The sequence below is a fragment of the Rhipicephalus microplus genome, unplaced genomic scaffold, assembly GCF_043290135.1.
Source record: "Rhipicephalus microplus isolate Deutch F79 unplaced genomic scaffold, USDA_Rmic scaffold_363, whole genome shotgun sequence".
Classification (NCBI taxonomy): Eukaryota; Metazoa; Arthropoda; class Arachnida; order Ixodida; family Ixodidae; genus Rhipicephalus; species Rhipicephalus microplus.
Genome location: NW_027464930.1, coordinates 91,687 through 102,500, shown reverse-complemented (window position 1 = coordinate 102,500; position 10,814 = coordinate 91,687). Strand labels below are relative to the sequence as shown.

The 10,814-nt window shown below is 60.4% G+C and overlaps 1 non-coding gene across 1 annotated transcript; it reads right to left on the bottom strand.

Moving 5' to 3' along the window:
• Positions 1 to 1,643: 1,643 nt before the first annotated feature.
• LOC142794032 (small subunit ribosomal RNA) lies at positions 1,644 to 3,458 on the bottom strand. Its single transcript, XR_012892017.1, has one exon. It is a non-coding gene; the product is annotated as a small subunit ribosomal RNA (ribosomal RNA).
• Between the last annotated feature and the right edge of the window lie 7,356 nt (positions 3,459 to 10,814).

Here is a 10,814-nt window from a genome sequence, read left to right as displayed (position 1 = left end):
GGCGCTTTTCAGCGCACGCTTGGACTCCAAAACTCTGCCGCGCCTTTTTCGGCTGCCGCAAATCGAGCAAACGGTGTGTTTCGGACGGCGTTTCGCTTCCGCTACTTGCGAGTGCTTTCGTGGTCCACCCCTCTATAAATACTCGGGAGGCGTCGAAGCCGGTTCTCCAAGCCGGACCCGTAGGTATCGTTGTGTGCTCGCTCTCATTGGCCCGCCTAACCAGAAAATGCCTGCGGTACACCCATTTGGATAAGAGTGCACGCAGATGCGGGCCTCGACGGCTACACATTTCCTCGGGCGGCCGCCTCCCGGCCTCCGTGGAGCGCGGGATGCACGGTCCCATCGACAAGCCTCTCCCGTTTTTACCGTGGCGTCGCGGTTCACCACGGCGGGCGGGTCGGTCTCCTCCGCATAAAAAGGGGGACCCCCGCTTTTTGTTCCACGAAATCGCACAAGCTTTTTTCGCATCCACGGTTTGCCACCGCACACCAAAATGCCGATCCGGCTGCCTACTTTAGCCAACAGGTGGAGCCAGGCGCGCCGTACTTGCGCGGCACTTCCCACGTCCACCGAAGTCGGTGCCAAGGACCACTTTCGGCGCCGGAGCCGCGTACGAGCCTACTCGAGGCGGAAGAACGAAGCCAGCAAGGGCCTGGCCGCAAGTGCGTTCAATTGTCGGGACGTCCAAGTCCCTCGTTCTTCCGTGCTTCCTCTTTCGGCAAGTCGTTGCGGCACCTTCCCAAAGCGCGCAGACCCGCTAATCGCGACGAGCGCGACGTGGCCGTGCCGCCTTTCCCTCGGCAGCAAGCAAAACGCCTGGCAACGTCGACGCTCCCCTAACCGCGATCTCGCACCGTGTTTCGTGTGGCGAATTCAAAAGCCGGCCGGCGCTGCTGCAACCATTACGGTCGGTACGCATACGCCGCGGAGGGCGGGACGGTCATCGGAGCGTGCGGTTCCTCCATCGAGTACTGCGCACCTCGGCCGTCGCATCGCCGTGCCATGACCGGCCGCGCGTCAACGCGAACCGGTGCCAGCGAGATCCCTCGCCTGCAAGAACCGACCGGCAGCCTCCGTCACCCGAGGACGCGGAGGCGCTTGCCGCGGACGGCGGGACGGTATGCACTGGTGCACAGCGGACCCGTCACATCGCCAGTTCCTTGACCGACCGCCGACGCTTGTGCCGTTCCTCTCGTACTTGGCAGTCGCCGCGCGATTGTCGGGTCTCGTTCTTGCACGCTCGAACGGTCGGGAGGGCACTCGGCTGGCGTTTCGGGAACGCGCAGCCTCGCCTTCTACCGACGTAACCACGACTCGCCGTTCGCGCTCCGCCGCTCCTGTTTACAGTACTAGGCGGTCCCGCAGCGGTCGGGTCGCGCATTTCGAGCGCTTCGAGCCACGGTGCAGTGGCGGGTCGAAAGCCGACCTATGAGTGCGTTGCGCCGTTTGTACCCGCGTCCGCCACCTGGCCGACCGTCCAAGGTCGCGGTGTTGGCGTCCGCTGGGCGCAACAATTTGTCACGGGGTGCCGCTCCACATTCAGGCAGCCCCGTGGGGAAAAGCCGACCCCGCGTCCAAACGGGGTCAGCGGCAGAAAGTGTCGGGCGCAGACGCAGCTGAGGCGCTCACCCTTCACAATCCGTTAATGATCCTTCCGCAGGTTCACCTACGGAAACCTTGTTACGACTTTTACTTCCTCTAAATGATCAAGTTTGGTCATCTTTCCAACAGACCGGCGCAACCGAAAGGCCGCGCCGGACATCGGTCCGAAGACCTCACTAAATCATTCAATCGGTAGTAGCGACGGGCGGTGTGTACAAAGGGCAGGGACGTAATCAACGCGAGCTTATGACTCGCGCTTACTGGGAATTCCTCGTTCAAGGGGAACAATTGCAAGCCCCTATCCCAATCACGAAAGAAGTTCCACGGGTTACCCAGTCTTTTCAGACAGGGATAAAGACACGCTGCTTCCTTCAGTGTAGCGCGCGTGCGGCCCCGGACATCTAAGGGCATCACAGACCTGTTATTGCTCTGTTTCGTGCGGCTAGGAGCCGCTTGTCCCTCTAAGAAGGTTGTAAGGTGCTGGGAACCCCGCACCTATTTAATAGGCTAGAGTCTCGTTCGTTATCGGAATTAACCAGACAAATCGCTCCACCAACTAAGAACGGCCATGCACCACCATCCACCGAATCAAGAAAGAGCTCTCAATCTGTCAATCCTCCCAGTGTCCGGGCCGGGTAAGTTTTCCCGTGTTGAGTCAAATTAAGCCGCAGGCTCCACTCCTGGTGGTGCCCTTCCGTCAATTCCTTTAAGTTTCAGCTTTGCAACCATACTTCCCCCGGAACCCAAATACTTTGGTTTCCCGGAAGCTGCCCGCCGAGTCATTTGAGTAACTCAGGCGGATCGCTGGTTGGCATCGTTTATGGTCAGAACTAGGGCGGTATCTGATCGCCTTCGAACCTCTGACTTTCGTTCTTGATCAATGAAAACATTCTTGGCAAATGCTTTCGCAGTAGTTCGTCTTGCGACGGTCCAAGAATTTCACCTCTAGCGCCGCAATACGAATGCCCCCGTCCGTCCCTCTTAATCATTACCTCGTATTCCAAAAACCAACAGAACAGAAACGAGGTCTTGTTCTATTATTCCATGCAAGTTTATTCAGGCGACTCGCCTGCGTTGAGCACTCTAATTTTTTCAAAGTAAAAGCACCGGCCATCTCGAGGCACACAATGAAGTGCACCAAGAAAGAACCGGCATGATGTTCAGTCCGAGCCGTCGCATCGGGTAGATGCACTACTCGTCTGGAACTGAGATCCAACTACGAGCTTTTTAACCGCAGCAGCTTTAGTATACGCTATTGGAGCTGGAATTACCGCGGCTGCTGGCACCAGACTTGCCCTCCAATTGATCCTCGTTAAAGGATTTAGAGTGTACTCATTTCAATTACGGGGCCTCAAAAGAGTCCCGTATTGTTATTTTTCGTCACTACCTCCCCGTGCCGGGAGTGGGTAATTTGCGCGCCTGCTGCCTTCCTTGGATGTGGTAGCCGTTTCTCAGGCTCCCTCTCCGGAATCGAACCCTGATTCTCCGTTACCCGTAACAACCATGGTAAGCAAGTAACCTACCATCGAAAGTTGATAAGGCAGACACTTGAAAGAAACGTCGCCGGCTCGTGGCCATGCGATCAGCACAAAGTTATCCAGAGTCACCACACAATACGGGCCGAAACCCGATCGATCTTGGTCTAATAAAAGCACCCGTTACCCAAAGGGCTCCAGGCTCACTGCATGTATTAGCTCTAGAATTGCCACAGTTATCCAAGTAGGAAGAAACGATCTAAGGAACCATAACTGATTTAATGAGCCATTCGCGGTTTCGCCTTATTTCGGCATGTACTTAGACATGCATGGCTTAATCTTTGAGACAAGCATATGATTACTGGCAGGATCAACCAGGTAATCGTTCGACTGCGCGTCCGTCCTCGCCCTCGGCGGGCCGGACGCAGTCTGTGTGCGGCGGAGGCCACCTTCAGGCGCCCCAACACGCTTATTTTGCACTCCGAGATGACGGCGTTCGAGCTCGCTACGGCACAACCTTCCCGAAAGACGAGTGGGAGCCGTGCGGCAAGAAGCACGTTCATGCTCGCTCTTTTTCGTTGCATCGACTCGGTCGCGCCGTGCGGGTTGCCCAAGCCCGCTGCACTGTCGGTGGACCGGCCGGAACTAGCAACGGAGCCGAGACTGCAAAGCCGCCAGACGACGGGTCACGCCCGCGTCTTCGGCGCTTTCGCATCTGAATCGCCCGAGGACGACACGGAACACACCTCGATATCGTGGTAAAACGGCACCGTCCGACAACCAGCCCCTAACGCATCAAGCGGATGAGGCTGCAGACGACTGCCGTGGATTCCCCTGGAGCAGACCCGAGGACACGCTTGACGAGGCCGAAGCCCGCCGCATATCAGACACCCGGTCGCTTTCGCGTACGCCGCTCACGAGAACCCCCACATAATAGCAGCGATAAGTACCCAGACCTCCTTGGGCCCTAATACGAGCGTACTCGAGAAAATTTCACCGCGGGTGTGCCCCGAAACGTGTGGCATGTTGAGCGTGCCACAAGTCTACGTCGCTCTCAAACCCGCCGAGGTCGTAGAATTTGCGACCCTACTCACGAAATTCCCACCGAGGATACGGCCGCAAACGTACCGCACCTTGGGTAGGCCACGAGTTTGTGCAACACTACGCTGACGGCACAGCACCGAGGTCGTGCGCGCACGCACGGGAAAATTCCGCCGCGGTTTCTGCCGAAAACGTGAGGCACCACGACTCTCCGCAAGTTCGCGTCGACTGCGAAAGACCGAAGTCGTGAACGACGTGTCCGCTACTCGCCGCCGACACGCTGGACACCAAACGTACAACGACTCGACGGCGTCGTAGAGGCCCACGACGCGGTTTTCCTTAACGACGTCTCGGCGTGGCACCGACAGGTTAGAACGGCCGACCAACGTTCCCTGTCCGCCGTTCGGCTCAGTCGAAGGGCTCGGCGACTTCGGCAACGCTGCGAAGCCGCACGGTGACGCACGCCATGTCCCCATTTTTTTTTTTCTTTCTGCGTCTGCCGGGGTGCCCCTATAATAGCAGCGATAAGCACCCAGACCGCCGTGGGTCGCTCGCCCCGGCTGACGTGGTTTTTCGTACTCCTGCGGCGGTCGCCGTCAAGCACGTCCAAATACGCTACTTTCGTGGGCGCATTCACGCTCTTTCGCTTCGCCGGAGTGCCAGCACTCACTCTGCCAAAAACGGCGAACATCCGAGCGGCGGTTCCCACTTTTGCGTCGGCGTCGCAAACCCCGCCCCGGCAGACGAGGTTTGCCGTACTCGTGCGACGGTGGCCGGCGGGCACGTCGAAAGACGCCGATATCGTGCGCGAATTGGCGCACCTTGGCTTCACCGGAGTGCCGCCACTGACTCCTCCAAAAACGGCGAAGATCCGAGCGGCGCTTCCCACTTTCGCATCGGCGTCCCGAACTCCGCCCCGGCTGACGCGGTTTACCGTACTCGTGCGACGGTCGCCGGCGAGCACGTGGAAAGACGCCGATATCGTGCCCGAATCGGCTCCGTTCGGCTTCGCCGGAGTGCCAGCACTGGCTCGGCGAAAGACGACGAACATCCGAGCGACGGTTCTCACTATTGCGTACGCGTCGCAAACCCCGCCCCGGCAGACGCACTTTGCCGTACTCGTGCGACGGTCGCCGGCGAGCACGTAGAAAGACGCCGATATCGTGCCGGAATCGGCCCCGTTTGGCTTCGCCGGAGTGCCAGCACTCACTCGGCCACAAACGGCGAACATCCGAGCGGCGGTTCCCACTTAGCCGTCGGCGTCCCGAACTCCGCCCCGGCAGACGCGGTTGCCGAGCTCGTGCGACTAGCGACCGCGAAGCCGTCTCGCGACGCCGCTTTCGTGCGCGGCTCCCACTGCGACCTGGGTCACCCGAGGTCGACGAGCAAAAAAGAATGTCGAAAAAAATTTTTTTTTTTTTTGCGTCTGCCGGGGTGCCCCTATAATAGCAGCGATAAGCACCCAGACCGCCATGGGTCGCTCGCCCCGGCTGACGTGGTTTTTCGTTTTCCTGCGGTGGTCGTCGTCAAGCACGTCCAAACACGCCACTTTCGTGGGCGCATTCGCGCTCTTTCGCTTCGCCGGAGTGCCAGCACTCACTCTGCCAAAAACGGCGAACATCCGAGCGGCGGTTCCCACTTTTGCGTCGGCGTCGCAAACCCCGCCCCGGCAGACGAGGTTTGCCGTACTCGTGCGACGGTGGCCGGCGGGCACGTCGAAAGACGCCGATATCGTGCGCGAATTGGCGCACCTTGGCTTCACCGGAGTGCCGCCACTGACTCCTCCAAAAACGGCGAAGATCCGAGCGGCGCTTCCCACTTTCGCATCGGCGTCCCGAACTCCGCCCCGGCTGACGCGGTTTACCGTACTCGTGCGACGGTCGCCGGCGAGCACGTGGAAAGACGCCGATATCGTGCCCGAATCGGCTCCGTTCGGCTTCGCCGGATTGCCAGCACTGGCTCGGCGAAAGACGACGAACATCCGAGCGACGGTTCTCACTATTGCGTACGCGTCGCAAACCCCGCCCCGGCAGACGCACTTTGCCGTACTCGTGCGACGGTCGCCGGCGAGCACGTAGAAAGACGCCGATATCGTGCCGGAATCGGCCCCGTTTGGCTTCGCCGGAGTGCCAGCACTCACTCGGCCACAAACGGCGAACATCCGAGCGGCGGTTCCCACTTAGCCGTCGGCGTCCCGAACTCCGCCCCGGCAGACGCGGTTGCCGAGCTCGTGCGACTAGCGACCGCGAAGCCGTCTCGCGACGCCGCTTTCGTGCGCGGCTCCCACTGCGACCTGGGTCACCCGAGGTCGACGAGCAAAAAAGAATGTCGAAAAAAATTTTTTTTTTTTTTTTGCGTCTGCCGGGGTGCCCCTATAATAGCAGCGATAAGCACCCAGACCGCCATGGGTCGCTCGCCCCGGCTGACGTGGTTTTTCGTTTTCCTGCGGTGGTCGTCGTCAAGCACGTCCAAACACGCCACTTTCGTGGGCGCATTCGCGCTCTTTCGCTTCGCCGGAGTGCCAGCACTCACTCTGCCAAAAACGGCGAACATCCTAGTGGCGGTTCCCACTTTTGCGTCGGCGTCGCCAACCCCGCCCCGGCATACGCGGTTTGCCGTACTCGTGCGGCGGTGGCCGGCGGGCACGTCGAAAGACACCGATATCGTGCGCGAGTCGATGCTTCTTGGTCTCGCAGGAGGGCCGCCACTCACTCCTGCAAAAACGGCGAAGATCCGAGCGGCGCTTCCCACTTTTTCGTCGGCGTCGCAAACCTCGCCCCGGCAGACGCGCTTTGCCGTACTCGTGCGACGGTCGCCGGCGAGCACGTCGAAATACGCCGATATCGTGCCCGAATCGGCCCCGTTTCGCTTCGCCGGAGTGCCAGCACTCGCTCGGCCAAAGACGACGAACATCCGAGCGACGGTTCCCACTATTGCGTACGCGTCGCGAACCCCGCCCCGGCAGACGCGGTTTGCCGTACTCGTGCGGCGGTGGCCGGCGGGCACGTCGAAAGACGCCGATATCGTGCACGAATTGGCGCTCCTTGGCTTCACCGGAGTGCCAGCACTCACTCGGCCAAAAACGGCGAACATCCGAGCAGCGGTACCCACTTAGCCGTCGGCATCCCGAACTCCGCGCCGGCTGACGCGGTTGCCGAGCTCGTGCGACTAGCGACCGCGAACGCGTCTCGCGACGCCGCTTTCGTGCGCGGCTCCCATTGCGACCTGGGTTACCCGAGCTCGACCAGCAAAAAAGAAGGTCGAAAAATTTTTTTTTTTTTTCTGCGTCTGCCGGGGTGCCCCTATAATAGCAGCGATAAGCACCCAGACCGCCGTGTGTCGCTCGCCCCGGCTGACGTGGTTTTTCGTACTCCTGCAGCGGTCGCCGTCACGCACGTCCAAATACGCCACTTTCGTGGGCGCATTCGCGCTCTTTCGCGTCGCCGGAGTGCCAGCACTCACTCTGCCAAAAACGGCCAACATCCGAGCGGCGGTTCCCACTTTTGCGTCGGCGTCGTAAACCCCGCCCCGGCAGACGCGGTTTGCCCTACTCGTGCGACGGTCGCCGGCGAGCGCGTCGAAAGACGCCGATATCGTGCGCTAATTGGCGCTCCCTGGCTTCTCCGGAGTGCCGCCACTCACTCCTCCAAAAACGGCGAAGATCCGAGCGGCGTTCTCCACTTTCGCATCGGCGTCCCGAACTCCGCCCGGGCTGACGCGGTTTACCGTACTCGTGCGACGGTCGCCGGCGGGCACGTCGAAAGACGCCGATATCGTGCCGTAATCGGCCCCGTTTGGCTTCGCCCGTGTGCCAGCACTCACTCGGCCAAAAACGGCGAACATCCGAGCAGCGTTTCCCACTTTCGCATCGGCGTCCCGAAGCCCGCCCCGGCAGACGCGGTTTGCCCTACTCGAGCGACGGTCGCCGGCGATCACGTCGAAAGGCGCCGAATTCGTGCACGAATCGATGCTTCTTGGTCTCGCAGGAGGGCCGCCACTCACTCCTGCAAAAACGGCGAAGATCCGAGTTGCGCTTCCCACTTTTTCGTCGGCGTCCCGAACTACGCCCCGGCTGACGCGGTTTACCGTACTCGTGCGACGGTCGCCGGCGGGCACTTCAAAATACGCCGATTTCGTGGGCGCATTCACGCTGTTTCGCTTCCCCGGAGTGCCAACACTCACTCTGCCGAAAGCGGCGATCATCCGAGCGGCGGTTCCCACTTTTGCGTCGGCTTCGCAAACGGCGCCCCGGCAGACGCGCTCGTGCGACGTACTCGTGCGACGGTCGCCGGCGAGCACGTCGAAAGACGCCGATATCGTGCTCGAATCGACCCCGTTTCGCTTCGCCGGAGTGCTGCCAGTCACGGCGCAGAAAACGGCGAACAAGTGTTTTTTTTTTTTTTTTCCTAGAATTTGTGTTATAGAAGGCACATTTGATATCGGACGATAATTTTCAACTTTATCACGCGCACCGATTTTCGTGTAGAGGTTTGCAAGTTTATGGGAATTTCTCCACTTGGAATAATGCGATTTAGTAGTACTACGAGAACTTCATGGATGTACTCAAGGGTACGGGGCAAGTCAGTTACGTCAACACCTGCAGATTTTTTACACTTCAAACTGAAAATTGTTGGTTGTGAGTCCTCGTGTGATATTAAAGGCCGATTCGCTAACACATAGAACAAAGAAAGAAAGGAAGAAAAAACGCCCGCGCTCGCTCAAGAAACCTGGGTTCGCAACAAGTGGCAACAACAAGCAACCGAGCGAGTGCGCCAAAACCCGTGGCGGCCGAACAAACGCGAAGTCCCAACCGCGTCAGCCGGGGCGGCACGGGACAGGAAAAATCACTTCAGCCGGGGCGGCGGGGCACCGAATAAACCTCGTCACCTCGTCGCAGGATAAAAGAGGAAACAAAAAGTCTAAACAGCGTCTGCTGGAGCGAATGCGTAATAAAACAACAACAACAACAAAAAAAAAAAACACCCGCGCTCAAGAAGTCTGCAATCACCACAAAAGGCGACTGTGACCGAGCAGCGTCAGCCGGGGCCGTGCGGAAACGGAAAAACCGCGACTACCGGGGCGTCGAGGCACCGAAAAATCCACTTCAGCCGCGGCGAAAAAAAAAAACAAAAAGAAAGACGGAGGGGGGGGGGGAACCACGTCTGCCGGGGCGAAGGAAAAAAAAAAACGCGTCTGCCGGGGCGAGCCCGGGTGCGGCACCACCGGGAAAACTGTGGCAAACAGACATGGCGATCGAGTGAGTGGGCCGCCAGCCAGGCTCAGCCAAAAAGTGCAAAGTCCGAACTGCGTCAGCCGGGGCGGCAAAAACCACGTCAGCCAGGGCGGCGCAAAAAACCGCGTCTGCCGGGGCGGCACGAAACCGCGTCAGCCGGGGCGGCGCGAAAACTGCGTCAGCCGGGGCGAAAGAAAAAAAAAAAAAAACGCGTCTGCCGGGGCGAGCCCGGGTGCGGCACCACCGGGAAAACTGTGGCAAACAGACATGGCGATCGAGTGAGTGGGCCGCCAGCCAGGCACAGCCGAAAAGTGCAAAGTCCGAACCGTGTCAGCCGGGGCGGCAAAAAACCGCGTCAGCCGGGGCGGCGCAAAAAACCGCGTCTGCCGGGGCGGCACGAAACCGCGTCTGCCGGGGCGGCGCGAAAACTGCGTCAGCCGGGGCGAGCCCGGGTGCGGCACCACCGGGAAAACTGTGGCAAACAGACATGGCGATCGAGTGAGTGGGCCGCCAGCCAGGCTCAGCCAAAAAGTGCCAAGTCCGAACTGCGTCAGCCGGGGCGGCAAAAAACCGCGTCAGCCGGGGCGGCGCAAAAAACCGCGTCTGCCGGGGCGGCGCGAAAACCGCGTCTGCCGGGGCGGCGCGAAAACTGCGTCAGCCGGGGCGAAAGAAAAAAAAAAACGCGTCTGCCGGGGCGAGCCCGGGTGCGGCACCACCGGGAAAACTGTGGCAAACAGACATGGCGATCGAGTGAGTGGGCCGCCAGCAAGGCTCAGCCAAAAAGTGCTAAGTCCGAACTGCGTCAGCTGGGGCGGCAAAAAACCGCGTCTGCCGGGGCGGCACGAAACCGCGTCAGCCGGGGCGGCGCGAAAACCGCGTCTGCCGGGGCGGCACGAAACCGCGTCAGCCGGGGCGGCGCGAAAACTGCGTCAGCCGGGGCGAGCCCGGGTGCGGCACCACCGGGAAAACTGTGGCAAACAGACATGGCGATCGAGTGAGTGGGCCGCCAGCCAGGCACAGCCGAAAAGTGCTAAGTCCGAACTGCGTCAGCCGGGGCGGCAAAAACCGCGTCAGCCGGGGCGGCGCGAAAACCGCGTCTGCCGGGGCGGCACGAAACCGCGTCAGCCGGGGCGGCGCGAAAACTGCGTCAGCCGGGGCGAGCCCGGGTGCGGCACCACCGGGAAAACTGTGGCTAACAGACATGGCGATCGAGTGAGTGGGCCACCAGCCAGGCTCAGCCAAAAAGTGCTAAGTCCGAACTGCGTCAGCCGGGGCGGCAAAAACCGCGTCAGCCGGGGCGGCGCAAAAAACCGCGTCTGCCGGGGCGGCACGAAACCGCGTCAGCCGGGGCGGCGCGAAAACTGCGTCAGCCGGGGCGAAAGAAAAAAAAAAAACGCGTCTGCCGGGGCGAGCCCGGGTGCGGCACCACCGGGAAAACTGTGGCAAACAGACATGGCGATCGA